Source organism: Alosa pseudoharengus, unplaced genomic scaffold (assembly GCF_046254945.1).
Source record: "Alosa pseudoharengus isolate Yale_2024_CS ecotype anadromous, Long Island Sound unplaced genomic scaffold, YU_APseudo_1.1 YU_APseudo_1.1_scf_1, whole genome shotgun sequence".
In the NCBI taxonomy this organism is placed as follows: Eukaryota; Metazoa; Chordata; class Actinopteri; order Clupeiformes; family Clupeidae; genus Alosa; species Alosa pseudoharengus.
The window spans coordinates 59,609,107-59,626,351 of record NW_027468564.1 but is presented as its reverse complement, the minus strand read 5'-3'; the positions used below and the strand labels follow the sequence as shown (position 1 = coordinate 59,626,351).

At 43.5% G+C, this 17,245-nt stretch overlaps 1 long non-coding RNA gene across 1 annotated transcript; it reads left to right on the top strand.

Annotated features, from left to right (window-relative positions):
- The first annotated feature begins 12,121 nt into the window (after nt 1–12,121).
- On the top strand, nt 12,122–13,594 carry LOC143135197 (uncharacterized). The gene is made up of 3 exons (XR_012988849.1): nt 12,122–12,295; nt 12,372–12,427; nt 12,507–13,594. It is a non-coding gene; the product is annotated as an uncharacterized LOC143135197 (long non-coding RNA).
- Nucleotides 13,595–17,245: the final 3,651 nt, after the last annotated feature.

Below are 17,245 nucleotides of genomic sequence, written 5' to 3'. Positions count from 1 at the left end.
ATAATAACAATGATACATATACATACATATAAACAAATAAAAAGGTGAGGGAGTCAGGGAGTGTTAAAAGCTAGGGAGAAGAGGTAGGTCTTTAGGTTGGATTTAAAAATACTAATAGTGGGGCAGGATTTCACAACATCAGGAAGGCTATTCCAAAGCTGGGGAGCATAGACAGAGAAAGCTCTGTCACCTTTGGATTTAAGAGAGGCAGAAGGAACACAAAGAAGACACTGGGAAGATGATCGAAGAGGTCTAGGAGGACAGTAAGGAATTAAAAGATCACATAAATACTGAGGTGCTAAACCATGTAAAGCTTTGAAAACAAACAGAAGAATTTTAAAATTAATTCTTTGTTCCACAGGAAGCCAGTGCAGTTTAGCCAACACAGGTGAAATGTGGTCACGTTTCTTAGATCCAGTCAGTAATCTGGCTGCAGCATTTTGGACCAGCTGGAGTCTGTTTAGAGTAGATTTAGTTACACCTACATACAGTGAGTTGCAATAATCAAGCCTAGAGGAAATAAAGGCATGTATAAGGATTTCTAAATCACTGTAGGAGAGAGAAGACTTGAGCTTTGCTATTGTCCTAAGTTGGTAAAAACTTCCCTTGACAACGCTGTTGACTTGCTTATTAAAAGTCAGAGAAGAGTCTAGGAAAACACCTAGGTTCTTGACCACACTGTGATGGTTAACAGACAGAGGGCCAAGAGACTTGCTCACATTGTTGACAGAATTTGGTGGTCCAAAAATGATTTTCAGTTTTGCCGTCATTTAGCTGTAAAAAGTTGTTAGCCATCCAATTCTTAATGTCATTAAGACAAAGAAGAAGGTTTGTCAATGAGCAGGAATTTTCAGGGGCCACCGGTATATAAAATTGGGTATCATCTGCGTAGCAGTGGTAACAAATATTGAATTGATTGAAAATGGAGCCCAGTGGAAGCATGTATAAAGAAAATAATAGAGGCCCTAAAATAGAACCCTGGGGGACACCACACTTAATGGGAGAAGATGACGAAGAAGCATTGCCTAAATGCACTGAAAAAGATCTATCAGTTAGGTAAGATCTGAACCAATTTAATACAGTGCCTTGCAGACCAACTTCAACACCCAGGTGTTTTAAAAGGATCTTGTGGTCAATGGTGTCAAAAGCAGCACTAAGATCCAACAGGACCAATAGGGCACACGAGCCAGAGTCAACAGAGAGCAATAGATCATTATGGACCTTAAGTAAGGCAGACTCTGTACTATGAAGTGGTCTAAAACCAGATTGAAACTTGTCAAGGATATTAGAGGTGTTTAAATAGGAAGAGACTTGTGACAGAACAACTTTTTCTAAGATCTTAGAGAGAAAGGGCAGTTTAGAAATGGGCCTATAATTTTTCAAATCAATGGGATCAAGGGAAGGTTTTTTCAGGAGAGGTTGCACAATAGCGTGTTTAAAGCCAGAGGGTACTACTCCATTAGCCAGGGAGCTATTAATGATGCTTAAGATAAAAGGGCAAATAGCCGCAAAAGCTTCTTTGAAAAGGTGAGATGGAAGAATATCAGAGTGGCAAGAAGAGGGCTTCATATGAGAGACCACGTCTGACAACTGTGAGGAAGAGACTGGTTGGAATTGTTGGAGGCGGCAAACTACAGACTGATACAAAGCAGGATCAGAAATTGAGGGTGTGATATGAGACTTTATGTTGTCAATTTTGTCAATAAAGAAATTGAGAAACATCTCACAGGTTTCTGTTATAGCAGGAAGAGAGGACATTGTAGTAGGAGGATTTATGATTTTATTAATTGTGTTAAACAACACTTTTGGTCTGTGAGCATTTTTGTGAATAAGCTCAGCATAGAAAGCTGCCTTTGCTGCTTTGACAGTGATTTGATAAGCCTTAAGATATATCATAGGAGACCTGTAGTTTATCTTTTTTCTATTTTCGCTCTGCTTTCCTACAAGCCTTTCTGAGCGAACAGGTAGTGGAATTTAGCCAAGGAGTAGTTGACCTATTGGATTTACATCGCTTTTGTTTTAAAGGAGCTACAGAATCAAGAGTGGCAAGGCAAGATGTATTAAAAAGAGTAAGTAGATCCTCAGTGTCGGTGCAGGTGGAAAGAGAATCTAAGACAGCAGGTGAAAGAGAGAGCATAAAAGTATTAGTGAACTGTGAGGCTGTGGTGGAATTAATAGCTCTGACAATAGAGTAGGATGAGGGGGGTGGAGGGGGGGGACAAAACAGTGAAGATTCAAATAAAATCATAAAATGGTCAGACACACCAATATCAACTATTTTAACATTGGAAACTGAGAAACCAGAGGACAACACTAGGTCTAGTGTGTGACTCTTCTGATGTGTTGGGGCCATAACTGACTGCACAAGGTTAAAAGCGTCCACAAGGCCTAAAAACTCATTGACCAAAGGTTTAGATGGGCAGCATATGTGGATGTTAAAGTCCCCCAAGATTAATAACTTATCAGCACGAGAGGCCATAAAAGATAGAAGTTCAGCAAATTCTTGAATGAAATTACAATTAATTTTTGGTGGACGGTAGACTTAGGCACAAAGTACAGATGCATTGATCTTAAACAGCTGTAGTTCAAAAGTAGAAAACAGATCAGTTGGTACAATTCTACATTTAAAACTGTTCTTAAACACTGTAATTAGACCACCACCACGACCAGAGACCCTAGGTGAGTTTAAAAAACTACAGTGAGCAGGGCAAAGGTCACCAAGTGCAATGATGTCATCACCAGAGAGCCAAGACTCGGTGATAAACAGAAAGTCTAGATGGTGGGACGTAAAACGGTCATTCAGAATAAATGCTTTGTTGGAAACAGAGCGAGCATTTAAGACAGCAAACTTAACCAAAGAAGAGTCCTGTTCATGACGTTCTTGGAAGGGGCCGCAGTTAGAGAGATCTACCCAGCAGAGATTTGCCTCTCCACCAGAGCCCGCACAGGTGCAATCAGTGGCAGCAGTGACGGGAGCAGTAGCAACAGCAGCAGCAGCAGCAGCAGTAGCGGTAACAGGCATAGTCCGTATGGTGATGAGGTGTTGATGGAAGACTTTCTTGCGGGGAGCAGAGTTGCCTACATAACCCTTGAAATCCACAGCACAGAGGCAGGCTAACGAAACGATAGCAATTGTTGCAAACGTGTGTATAATGGCAGAGCCGGCGAAGAAGCAGCAAAAACCCTTGACGGAAGATGCAAAGAAAAGGAAAAGAGCTTCAGACCGAGCGAGGGGGGGTTTCGTAGAGAAAAAGCATCAGGCTTGCCTGTGTTCCTTTAACAAAAAACAAGCTTATTTTCCCCCATAGACTTTGCATTAGCATTATGACATCATAAAGGGTTATTAACACTCTAAAAAATGCTGGGTTATTTGTTCAACCCAAACGCTGGGTTGAGGTTGTTGGGTCATTTTGGGTGGGGTTGTTTTACTCATGTTGGGTAATTTCTGTAACCCAGCTTGCTGGGTTGATCGTTTAGGACTGCTGGGTTGATAGTTTAGGACTGTGCCCCCTCTCCCCCACCTGACGTGGAGTACACTACCCAGCACCAGGGTGACTTTAACCACAGCTGCATAGTTATTTGAGAGGTCGAGGGGTTAAGAAATCGTTAGGCATTATATTCTTTCAACCGTCCAGTCCAGCAGCTGTCAACATGCAATGGAAATCAGGCGATTTTGGAAGGTATGTATCTGCTTTTATTTATTTATTTATTTATTTCAATACTGCTAATGTTAACACATCATTCAGTTAGTGAATTCAAGTTGTGTGTAATGTCACCACCAAAAACCACCCAGTAAGTTACATGAATGAATTAATTAGATGTTGTTGCCATGATTATTACCATATATTTCGTGTGTTGTGAAGAGACTATGTCGTGTATGCATGTTGTATGTGCAGCCTATATTGTTATGCATGTTATGTATGTACAGTTTTTGCTGTGTAGTGTTACATGCTGTGCATTTACGGAGTTAATGTAGTAATCGGACTCCTAGAGTGGCTGTGTCTATTGGACTGACTATGAACACCTGTAGAGGACTGATGGGGTTGTAACAGACAATGATTATGTGCACCTGTGAAGAGGTGAGAAGTTTGTTGACATTGGTTGATTAACCGCTTGTTTTCACCTGGCCCAGTGCTTTATATGAGAGTGCGAGGAGGACTGGGAGGAGAAGGCCATGAGAGGGAGATGTGACAGCAAGTGGCACGACGGCAGAGAGCCCACCATCATCGCAAGCTAAGTACCCTGCTAAGCGAAGTTATATTTCTGTAGCCTTACTTGCTATGTGTTAGTAAGTTGGGGAATGAAGTGGCGGGTGGCTGATGAATGTTTGTTGTCCGTTGCAGCTCAGGATTACATCGGCTGGGCAACAACGCAATCTGGGAGAATGCTGGAAGTGTCAATGAACTCTGACACATGCAACGTTGACAGCGGTGTCTGCTGAACCACCGAAGTATACTCCAGGGGAGGCAAGCAGGAGCTGCCTGGGAACAGGCATTCACCACCTGCCGCAGAGTCCAGCTGGAAGGGAGCAGAGAGGAGTTCCAAGCAATGGCCCGTCTGCAGGCAGCGGTGAGGCTGGACCCCTTGTCTGAGACTCTGGTGTGGGCCCAGGTTCCCCAAGCAACAGGCCTACCAGACCAATGCGTGATGGTGGAAGACCACCAAGAGAGCGGACACGAGTGGCTCATTGCCTGAGCCATGCTGCAAATGAGCAGGGGAAGAGTCCCACTAAGGATTTGTAACCCCCACCCATACGCTGTGGAGCTGCCCCCAAGACGACCGCTGGCCAGGGTGACCTGTGTGGACCACCATGATGTACAAGCCCGAAGGGAGCTGGTTCTGAGAAGGATGGGAGATGGTGAGGTGGAGGTTGACGTTCGAGCAGTGAGTACATGCCCCGAGAGTAACCATTTGTCTTTGTCGAAGGACTTACCACTCACCAGCAGACCAGACTGGTGGCCCTATTGCAGAGGTGGGCTGGAGTGTTTGCGGCCCACGAAGGAGATTATGGCCGTACCACTGGTACGTGGCGCACCCAGTACGTGAAACCTACCGACCAGTGCCCCCCAGCCTGTACCCGGAGCTCCAGACACTCCTACAGGGCATGCTTGATGGTGAGGTAGATGGGTGCTGTAGCAAGAATTGCTACAGATGCCTATCTTGGCGTTTGCAGATTTTAGTCTGCCCTTTCGTCTTTATACAGATGCCAGTTTACATGGACTGGGTGCAGTGTTCGCGCAAGTACAGGGGGGCCGGGAACGTGTCATCGCTTATGCAAGCCATGCCGTGTCATCGCTTATGCAAGCAATCAGAACTACAGCTCATTTAAGTTGGGGCTTAAATGGGCTGTTACAGACAAGTTTAAGGACTACTTGTGGGGGGTCATTCGGGGTCAGCTATAGTGATTCCACCCCCCTACCAGAAGGAGGTCTGGGCTGAGTACCACCGGGCCTTAGGGCTAGGGGTGGGCGATATATATCGTCTGCGATAATATCGTGATTGTTGTTTTAACGATGTGCAAATTGACATTATCGAGTATTTAAATTACTTATGGGAAAAAACACTCAATCACGCATTGAAGACTCATATCACAGGAGGTGTATGCGGGAGAAGCCCCTGGCTGCAGCAGAGCAAGTGTCATGTGATCACTAGTGGGTCACAACGTTGTCACACGCACGCCTAATGTTTATTTTGTGCAACGAGAGTATACTATAGCCTACTTGGGATTTTATGCGGCTACTTCTGTTCAAGTAGCATTGATGAGACGGTCACGTTTTTTCCTACACAGTATTATATGGAGAGAAAACATTAGCCTTTGAGTATTTTAATAGTCAGTTGTAAACAAAGAACTATTCTCATGTAACTCTTGTAAATGGACTGAAGTTCGCTCTAAATATCTACGTTTACCGATTATGCTAACCGTTAGCATCTCTATGGGATTTCTCATATACATTAGCCATAAGATAACGCATTAGTTTCTATTCTGTAACTTGGAATGCTAGCCTACATGATTGCTCTTAAACAAAACATCGAAGGAAATAACTGAGATGTACTCTGTTGGTCTGCTTAGTTTTACAGTGAATCCTATGTAAAGGGTTGAAAGGAACTTCAGCTTCAGACTAGCACTCTGTCTTGCTCCCTAAAGTAACGGGACACCCTACCCCTACACGTGCACGCGCAAAAATGAGGGTTAGGGCAAAAATCTAGGGGTAGGGGAGGTATTGGGACGGGCCCTTTCTCTTGGGAAACTGTTAGGCCTATTTATCTTCTCTAATGTAGCTGGCTAGACCATGTCATTGCCACACACACAAGTGGGTGCAGAATTGGAAATGTGTCAGAGTGACAATGCATTGGTTGATTTGGTTAAAAAGTCACAGGTTAGGTTATTATTGTAATGATGCTATTCATAAATAATGAGCTGTAAAGTAACTCAGACTTTAACAAAAACAATTTTTTAAAGGCTATCGACTAATTATCGTTATCGTCAAAATCACAAAAAATATCGAGATATTATTTTTTGTCCATATCGCCCACCCCTACTTAGGGCCTCTCGGGGACAAAGACTTTCGGATGCATTGAAGGCTCTATTGGCTGGGAATGGTCGAAGACTCCCGGAAATGGTCCATGGACTGTCGAGAATGCGTCTTGGGTCGTTCTGGTCCAGAAATGCGCCCCTTCAGTCAATAGTCTGTCAGTATCCTTTTGAGGTGGTAGCTCTAGATTACCGGTCACTGGGGAGGTAACATGATGCATACCCATGTATCCTAGTCATGACTGACCTGTTTTCCAGATATGCAGTGGCGGTTCCCACTCATGATCAGACAGCCAGGAGGACGGTGAAGGCCCTGTGGTCCCCCATTGGATCCAGCCCCTGGGTTGCCCTGAACGTATCGTGACTTATAGGGGGGCTGCATTTGAGTCTGAAGTGGTAAGGCAATTGTGTGGTCTATATGGTTGTACTAAGAGCAGGACGACCCCTTATCACCCTCAAGGGAACAGTGCCTGCGAAAGGTTTAATCAAACCCTCTTATCCCTCCTGAATTCCTTGGGCCAGGCGGATCAGGAAAGGTGGAGTGAGTGGTTGCCAGCTTTAGTTCAAGCATATAATAAAACCCCACACAGTAGTACAGGCCTGGCCCCCTTCTACATCGTGTTTGGATGGCACGCACGTATGCCAGTAGATGTGCGGCTCGAAGTGTCGCTTCCACAGGACCAAGGCAGTGTATGAATGGGTCCAGCGACATCATCAGCGCCTGACAAAGGCCTATAAGCAGGTGCGACAAAAGACTCAACACCGACAGGGTTGGGATCAGGGCCGCTACAATCGTAGAGCCAGGGCCCTTCGTCTGCTCCCTGGGGAACGTGTTCTTCTCAGTAACTTTCAGAGGAAAGGCCGGGGTAAATTGGCCAGTCTATGCGATCCGGCCAGAGCGAAGAGGAGGTCCGACGCAAACAAAGTGGCGGTGGCTGATGAATGTTTGTTGTCCGTTGCAGCTCAGGATTACATTGGCCGGGCAACAACGCAATCTGGGGGAATGCTGGAAGTGTCAATGAACTCTGACACATGCAACGTTGACAGCGGTGTCTGCTGGACCACCGAAGTATACTCCAGGGAGGATCTGCCCTGGTTTGGACTTTTTGTGGATTACCTTGCGCCAGCGGTGCAGTTACCGGCTACATCGAAGTGCAGCCTATGGATTAATCTTTTTAAACTCTGGTCGGCTTCCCGCAAGGACTCATTCCTGCGGACTCATTCCTTTATGTGTTGTGTCTGTTGTCCGCGTGACTCGTCGGCCCAGCTGTAAACGCAGAGTGGACAGGTGAGCTGAACTAAATATGTGTAGTGTAATCTGACCATTGTGTGGGGGTTTAATGATGAATTGCTGTGCTGTTTAATTATGAATTGCTGTGCCCTCAATATTTGAATGCATCATTGTGTGACGTAGGCAAACGTCTATCAACAAAAGAAGCAAACAACGATGTTAATAATTATGAGGCTACCATAATTAAAATGATAACCATGATAACAGATTGTCTGCCTAATACCATATGGTTGTGTTTTGCAAGTAAAAACATGTAGCAAATAGGCTATATGGAATAAATCTCTTATTTCTCTCAAGTCCTGTTGGAAAATGAAATCTGGATGTCCATAAAGTTGGTCAGCAGCAGGAAGCATGAAGTGCTCTAAAACTTCCTGGTAGACAGCTCCGTTGACCCTGGACCTCAGAAAACACAGTGGATCAACACCAGCAGATGACATGGCACCCCAAACCATCACGGACTGTGGAAACTTTACACTGCTCAAGCAACGTGGATTCTGTGCCTCTCCTCTCTTCCTCCTGACTCTGGGACCTTGATTTCCAAAGGAAATGCAAAATTTACTTTCATCAGAGAACATAACTTTGGACCACTCGGCAGCATTCCAGTTCTTTTTGTCTTTAGCCCAGGTGAGACGCTTCTGACACTGTCTCTTGTTCAAGACTGGCTTGACACAAGGAATGTGACAGCTGAAACCCATGTCTTGCATTCGTCTGTGCGTAGTGGTTCTTAAAGCACTGACTCCAGCTGCAGTCCACTCTTTGTGAATCTCCCACATCTCCACATTTTTGAATGGGTTTTGTTTCACAATCTTCTCCAGAGTGCGATTGTCCCTATTGCTTGTGCACTTTTTTCTACCACATCTTTTCCTTCCCTTCGCCTCTCTATTAATGTGCTTGGACACCGAACTCTGTGAACAGCCAGCCTCTTTAGCAATGACCTTTTGTGTTATGCCCTCCTTGTGCAAGGTGTCAATTGTCTTTTGGACAACTATCAAGTCAGCAGTCTTCCCCATGATTGTGTAGCCTACAGAACTAGACTGAGAGACCATTTAAATGCCTTTGCAGGTGTTTTGAGTTAATTAGCTGATTAGAGTGTGGCACCAGGTGTCTTCAATATTAAACCTTTTCACAATATTCTAATTTAGATACTGAATTTGGGGTTTTCATTAGTTGTCAGTTCATCAAAATTAAAAGAAATAAACATTTGAAATATATCAGTCTGTGTGCAATGAATGAATATAATATACAAGTTTTAACCATAACCATAACCAACAAGTTTCACTTTTTGAATGTAATTACTGACATAAATCAACTTTGTCATGATATTCTATGACCAGCACCTGTAAGTCCATAATTTATCTAGTTACGACCTCAATAGACAAACAAGGGAAACAAAAGACATAAAAAATCTATGACTCCTTTATTATGAAAACACAAAGGAATTATATCTGTATAATGGTGCATTCAGAGCACCTCGGAATGACAAGGACCGCCCCCATGGCTACTTTGTTTTTCCGACAGCAAGTGTTCATGTGCTTTGCCATCGGAATGTGTGACAAACACGGATGCCACAACAAAGGTTAAAACATACACTCACTAATCCTAAACAAACAACTGTATTTGCTTAAAATATAGTGTAAGAACTGTTGGACATGAAAGGCCACATGGACTACAAACGAACTACAACGTGACGACAAAAGTGATGACGAGCCCCTAACTGGGCAACTCTGACTCACACATTAAGTGACGTGAATGACGCGGAATGATGTTTTCACTCGGAGAAAGGTTTTTAGCAGGGCCGTAGTCACCATAGACATTGAGGGGGACGTGTCCCGCCCAATATTCAAATATGACCAAAATGTCCCCCCCAATATTCGGACATAGAAAAATAAAGAAAGAATAAAGCGCTATACTAGGCCTACAGGGAACCAACGCGTATCTGAAATGTAATCAAACGTAAATAACGCACAAATTAGTGACCTATGGTTCCAGAGTAGCCTACACCCCTGAGTGGTTTGTCCTGGTGATTTTCCGTTTTTCGTTAGTGGCGTGCGCTTTTAAAGGGACACCAGGCAACGTTTTTGTGTTAATTAATCATCTTCGTAAGTCGGTATATGGTTAAATGACTCATTATGGGGCGAATGAAGGCTCTCTCGCCCGCCCCTACTGCCTGTAGGAAGAATATCCCACTTGCAAGTTCGGTGTATCCTACCCGCCGACCGAAGCAGGATCAGTTTACAGCACAGAGGCAGGCTAACGAAACGCTAGAGATTGTTGCAAACGTGTGTATAATGGCAGAGCCGGCGAAGAAGCAGCGAAAACCCTTGACGGAAGACGCAAAGAAAAGGAAAAGAGCTTCAGACTGAGCGAGGGGGAGTTTCGTAGAGAAAAAGCATCAGGCTTGCCTGGTGTCCCTTTAAAAGCTTCCATTTACTGCACCCTACTGCGGTGAGGTAGGGCTGTCAACAATATCGCAAAAGCTACCGGAACAATTTTCACAAAACTTCTTGGAAAGGTGTAGCACAGGCTAAGGAAATCCCATACATGTTTGGAGCTGATCAGACTGAAAGGGAACATTTTCCATATTGTAGCCTATTCTCGCAATGATAGCGAAAGTGAAACGTTTCATTTTAAATGATGCATTTGTGCAAGCCTGTGTCATTTCTTTCACGTCTTCAATGCATTCATATGCTAGTAGTAATGCCAGAAATTACCGTGTATAGGCCTCTTAACTCAATCGCGCATCCATGCAGGCAAAACGTGATCAAATGTGGCGACGTTTACAATACGTGATAGCCTAGTAGTTAATGTGAATCGCGGACAATAACCAAAGAAAGGAATTTGCAACTCCATTCACCAATTAAAGGCTGTAGTAGGCCTAGTGTTTCTACATGTTGGCACAAAACGTCATTTCTGTCAGAAGCCAGTCTACAGGGCTAACATGAGGTGAGTCAGACAGAAGAGGGGCCTGTCTTAGTAGCCTATTCCTGAATCCTGTCCCTTTCAAACTACGTTAAAATTGTGTGATTAGCCGCCAGCATAATAAAATCTAAATTAAAAGACAAAATCTTATTAGGCTCCAAACCTATGAGTCTAAGCCTTAGTTTAAAAAAATCTTCAGGTGTAAGTAATAAGTCAAAGAACCACATTCTGTGTAATATAGAGGTTATCAAAAGATACTCTAGTTTGTAATTTCTTTTAAAGTATACATTTTGAACTCAAATGGAGTCACGGGTCCAGGGATGGACCAGTGAAGTTGCTTCTTCTCCACCCTTCTCTTTTCACAAAACTCACCGGGGGAGGGGGGGGGGGGGGCTTCTGTTTGGGGGTCCCTCAGACCCCACCACAGATTTGGTCCCCCCCAATGTTGACATCATGACTACGGCCTTGGTTGCTAGACTCAGGGGGTCAAGAGCGTGCAGATTAGCTTCGGCATGTTAGCATATGCCAATTTCAAATATGGCGCTGCATGGAGCATTTGGAACCAGCTCCATGCACGAAAATCCGTGTTGGGCACGAGCTCTCATGCGCGTACATGTTGGTGGGCGGGTACCTATCCGGCGGCTACAGCCAAACGTTATTCAGTGCGTATTTCTTGAGGACCCTATGAGAAGACGTGCATATTATTTCAATTTCAATTCAATTTATTGTGCTTATAGAGCGCCAAAACATAACACATGTATCATGGCGCTTTACAGAATGTAGGCAATCAGAGAAAGAAAGAAAAAAAGGAAGAAAAGAAAAGCAAGAGAGAGGCCCATCGGTAACAGGGGCGAGGAAAAACTCCCTAGAATTGGAGATGTATATAGGAAGAAACCTCGAGCAGATCCACGACTCAAGGGCCTGACCCATCTGCCTAGGGTCAGTACTATGACAGTATTATGGTTGTTTATCCATCATATGACAAATAAACAAATAAATTAAATTGTATTGATCTTGTTTCGTTGTTTGTCCCGAACAAACATAGCCTAAACAAGATTAAAGACAATAAATTACACAACAGCGGCATAAAGACCTTGTCTCGTTACACCATGGGTCTTCAACAACCTATAGCCGCCCCCTTTGGAGCTTGCCAGAGGCTGAAGCACTAGGCTACTACATTTAAACACAATTATTGCCGCGAGGCATTTCAGCCTACGAATTTAATAAAAAGTAAACCATGTGTAGCAGAAAGGAATGTGGTTCCTGTCTGTAGTCAACGTCACGTCAACTAGCAGGTAATTGGTCAGCCAATCGCTTTGGTGAGACTCATACATATATACTCAGTGACTGCCTTTTTCTGTTACGTCCGACTGGCTGGTTGTTGCTCACCCAATTTCCGCTATTTACACAGCTAACAGCGTTTTGGCGTTTTCCTCTCGAGGCTCTGCTTTTGTTTGACTTGGTGGCCGTTTAGTTATACTAGTGCCTTTTTGTGTATACAGCGTCCTTGTGGATCCTCCCCCATCTCTGTAGCTGCCATCGCTTCGCAGCTGGTATGTTTACACTTTTCTTCGCGGCACATGTAGGCTACATTGTGTCACATATAGTAAATGTTTGTTTGCATTTTAGGTAGTTGCTGCTACTTTCACCCTAGTGCTTTTGCCCTCTGCAGTGCAAACTTGCTGGTAAGTAGCCCTTTTCGAGTGTTAGCCAGTCTTTCCTTTTAAAATATACATTGACATTCAGTTTTATTTCGTATTGCAGAAAACTGCGGGTAATTAACAGCGGGATGGGGAACTGCTGCCGTGCTGCTGTGTAACCGCTGCTGCTTTGTCTTGACTACGTCGGACCATTTCTGCCACCAGATTTTAGGCCTTCTACACAAAGTGCTGCAATCGGCCCTTGTATTTTTGTTTTATTGTTAGCGGCGCATAGACAAGCGGTCGTAACGCCGCAGCTTACCTAGCTGGCTAGCTGGCCATCACTCTTCCTATTGTGTATTATCGTGTGACCATCATTGTCTCGACTTCATGTTGTCTTATGTGTCACCCCCTCCATTCTGTGTGTTTAGTTAAGGTGTCCAGCCATCTCACCTCTCCAACTCTGATTCATGTTTGATTTTGTAACTTGTTTCTAACGTCTGATTTCTTTTGTTGATTTGCCATTGGCAGGAGGCCCATTCACTTGTGCTGCTGATAACCAGTGTCTTAGCATTTGTTTTGTTATTCACTTCTTTATTTTGTATATTTGTCTGTTTGTTTGTGTTCCACTGGCAGGAGGCCGCTTCCCCTGTGCTGCAGATAACCAGTGTCTCAACCTCTGTTACTTTGTAACTCCTTTCTGGTTTGCAGTTATTCCAATTTGATTTATCATTGGCAGGAGGCTATTTCACCTGCGCTGTTGATAACCAGTGTCTTAGCATTTGTTTTGTTATTCACTTCTTTATTTTGTATATTTTGTTTGTGTTGCACTGGCAGGAGGCCATTTTTTCCAGCTGCTGAGAGCCGGTGTCCTACTGTTAGTTATTGTTTTTCTTTAGTTAATTGGTTGGTTGACTGTGGCCCCACTAATTGTCTTACCCTGTCCTGTGTCTTTCCTAGGAGCTGAGGCCTGCGGTGGAGGGTCTGCTATCTTCCTGGTGGCGTTCCCCTTCTGGTGTGCTACTTGCATCACGAGTGTTTCAGACTTGACCTGGCGTGTGTGTGTGTGTGCGCGTGGACACTTTTGCAGTGGTGTGACCTTTTCCTGGACGCCCCCCTCACTAGTTAGCCGGTCCCTTCACTGGTAAGCCTCAGTTCCTGTTGTCTGTCGCCCTCTTTGTGTGTATGGTGTGCTTGAGCTACATCAGCTGTAATTTTAGACATTGTCAATAAAATTGTGTTTTTTACTTGGATGAAACCACGTCTGTCAGTTAATGAACCTGTGTGCATATTAGACCAATTCACTATATACATTTCCCTGGGTGCAATTCCCAGGGTGGCGTAGTCGATCTTACTTGGGTTAGTACCTACGTACTACTCAACTCTCATCTGCCACACATGCATAATAAAAAAAATAAAACTCAATGTAGGCTACTTCGCTATGCAATAAGGTTTCCATTAGAGCACAGTGCACGTTCAATGAATGAAGGAAAGGCCTTGTCTTGCAATAAACAGCTGGAAATTCCAACACTTTTTCAACTACACGAAACTTTACAGTGATCATCAAATAGGCCTACCCTCTAGATTTAAATGCCCATCAACTATATAATAAAAGTCAAAAAGTAAATTAAATTCCTACCAAAACCGAAAATCGTCTGCGTTTGATAGCCTGGTATGCCGCTCCAAACAAAACGCATGTCTCACAATAACGTACAATGTAAGAAATAAAGGTCTGCCTCGACTAAGCCTACCTCAAATAAATACCTGTGCTTTGCAGCCTAAGTAAATAGCAGACCCTGGACATTTAGGATTTACGGAAAGTATGCAATCATACGATGTTGGACGCCTGGCGATGCTCTGGCCGTCTACTGTGCCTCTGACACCGCTGCCTCATTTGGATGGTAACTCCACAGGTGAGCGCGAAGATTGGATGACGTGGATGCATAAGTAAACTGTTTTTTTGCGGAGTCCGCAGACAACATTGTCTTTAACCGTTACTTTACCATCTGCGGTGTAGCCTACAACTCAAAGTAAAGACACCACATTTTAGATGAGTTGGGGACGTAATTGTCCGCTCAGGCTGACCGTTCTGTGCGTTATCTTCAATACTATCTTCAATAATATTGAATATCTTCAAAACAGGGTGGCTATTGAGGGCTCTGGCTCCAGTCATTATTGTGGCTACTGGCTATTATTGGCTTGATTTGGTCATGGGCCAACGCTAGAATACGTTTAGAGCACCCGATATGAGATGGCAAACAATAAAATAAAAAAACAAACTAATCATAGACTGTAAAAATGCGCTACACTTGGCACTAAAAACCGAATAGTTTATTTATAGTTCGACTACGGATATTTCACGTCATGTTCAAATGCATATTTGCAGCAGGACAGCAGGCAGACCGCTCTTAGTTAGAGATGCTGTGTTATCCAATGAAATTAAGTTGCGCTTCAGGGCGACTCCACTCGGACTCCATGCGCGTTCCCGAGCAACTTTTTCTTCTTCTTGTTATGAGGCAAGGACTTTATGTGCATTATCGCCACCCTCTTACTGGAGGACGACTCTCTTTTTACAGAATATCCAATAAAAATTGACGTTGGTCCATGCGTCATTTCCAGCTTTGTAACTTGGCGCATGGTCAGAGCCAACTGGCGCTGGATCCGAACCCCAGTGTTCAAGTTGGCGTTGACTAGGAATTGGCCGGATTTACTAGCCTAGCCTCCACCATTCATTTGTATGGAGGGCGGGACTTAGTCACTCTCTCCAGTTATATATAATACCTCCATGGCTAGACTAGCCCTGGCAGCAAATGTAATTTGCTGCCGCTAGGGGCGCGTCTAGATTTCTAGGCTAGGCCTATGGAGCTGTACCCCTCAAATCCACTTTTCTCGGGATATAATTTTTTGCCCAGAAATTCGAATGTTGCAGTCGAAAGAGGGGGCAGAGAAAATACAAACTGCTAAGTATTATATTTTTTGAGTCACTTATTTGTTCTAAAAAGCCTTTCAAATGTGTCAATGACGTCATTCATTAGCAGAAAGCTAGTGTGTTGTGGGCAACAACGACCCAACCTGTAAGAAATCGAAAGGACGTGACTACTCGTTCATTCAACTTTTGACCTATAATGCATATTGAGCTTGCAGAAACCACAATCAAATATTCAATTTCTCAACGGCAACCAGGTGAAAGAGACAAATTTAGCCGTCTAGCTCCATAGACCCCCATTGTTTTTGCACTTATTCGTGATCGCCCCTAGCGGAACTGCAACAGATTGCAGGTATAATGGAGTTAATAGAGAGTAATCCGGCTCTCCGTAAACGGGCTCTGGTAAGTCCCTCCCCGGCTGACAGAAGTCGGACAGAATTTCTAACCAGCAAGCATTGCGTCCATCCCAGTATGCATTGTGTTCAACCCAGCATGCATCACATCAAGTCAGATCTGCACAGATCTGCCTCAAGTCGAACACACCTACTGTCTAATAAGGGGAGAACCGCCACTCTCGGGAAACTTCCGGTTTCTGAACTGGTTGCAGTTCCTTTTCTGGTTCCACATGAGGGCGCTCACGAATAAGTGCAGAATTAATGGAGGTCTATGGAGCTGTACCCCTCAAATCCACTTTTCTCGGGATATCATTTTTTGCCCAGAAATTTGAATGTTGCATGCGAAAGAGGGGGCAGAGAAAATACACACCGCTGAGTATTATATTTTTTGAGTCACTTATTTGTTCTAAAAAGCCTTTCAAATGCGTCAATGACGTCATTCATTAGCAGAAAGCTAGTGTGTTGTGGGCAACAATGACCCAACCTGTAAGAAATCGAAAGGATGTAAGTACTCTTTCATTCAACTTTTGACCTATAATCCATATTGATCTTGCAGAAACCACAATCCAATCTTCGATTTTTCAACGACAACCAGGTGAAAGAGAAACATTTAGCCGTCTAGCTCCATAGACCCCCAATGTTTTTGCACTTATTCGTGATCGCCCCTAGCGGAACTGCAGCAGATTGCAGGTACAATGGAGTTAATAGGGAGTGATCTATGGCAAGCGATTTTAACATTTTCCCGCTAGACTGGATATGTATTGCAGATATCTGTAATTCAGTTTTGCCTAGTCAAAACAAACATTTTAGATATCCGCAATTTAATTCTTCCTATCCATAATTGTCATTTCAGATATCCACAAAGACATTCTTCCTAGGACAAATGACGCCACATTTGCCATTCATTTCTATGGGGTTTATCATTACGGATATCTACAATTCAGTTGCAGATATCCACTATGTGAATTACGGATATCTGCAATTGAATTGTAGATATCTGTAATTCCAGTTAGAGATATCTACAATTTGATTCTGACTAGTCATAACTCCAGTTGAAGATATCTTTAATTCACTTCAATTCAAGATATCTACATGTTCCTTTTCAGATATCTTGAATTAAGTTTTGACTAGGCGAAATGACATTGTAGATATCTGTAAATGGAATTTTGACTAGTCAAAATGACGTTGTAGATATCTCAAACTGGAGTTAGGGATAGTCATAATTTGATTGTAGATATCTATTATCAAGTTATAGATATCTTGAATGAGTTTTGATGAGAGATATCTGAAATTGGAGATATCTATAACTTTCATTCTGCCTAGTCAAAATGTAATTATAGATATCTTGAATTAGAGTTTTGACTAGGCGAAATGACGTTAGAGATATCTGTATTGCTATGCAAATTAGGCCCGCATCCCACTTTAGGCGGGAGAAGAGCATGTTGTTGTTCAAATCATCAAATAATAGCACCTGCTGTTAACTTTGTAATTAGCACCATGTCAGAGCAGCCAGAGGGCGAAGGAGTTTTTAATCGTCTTTTT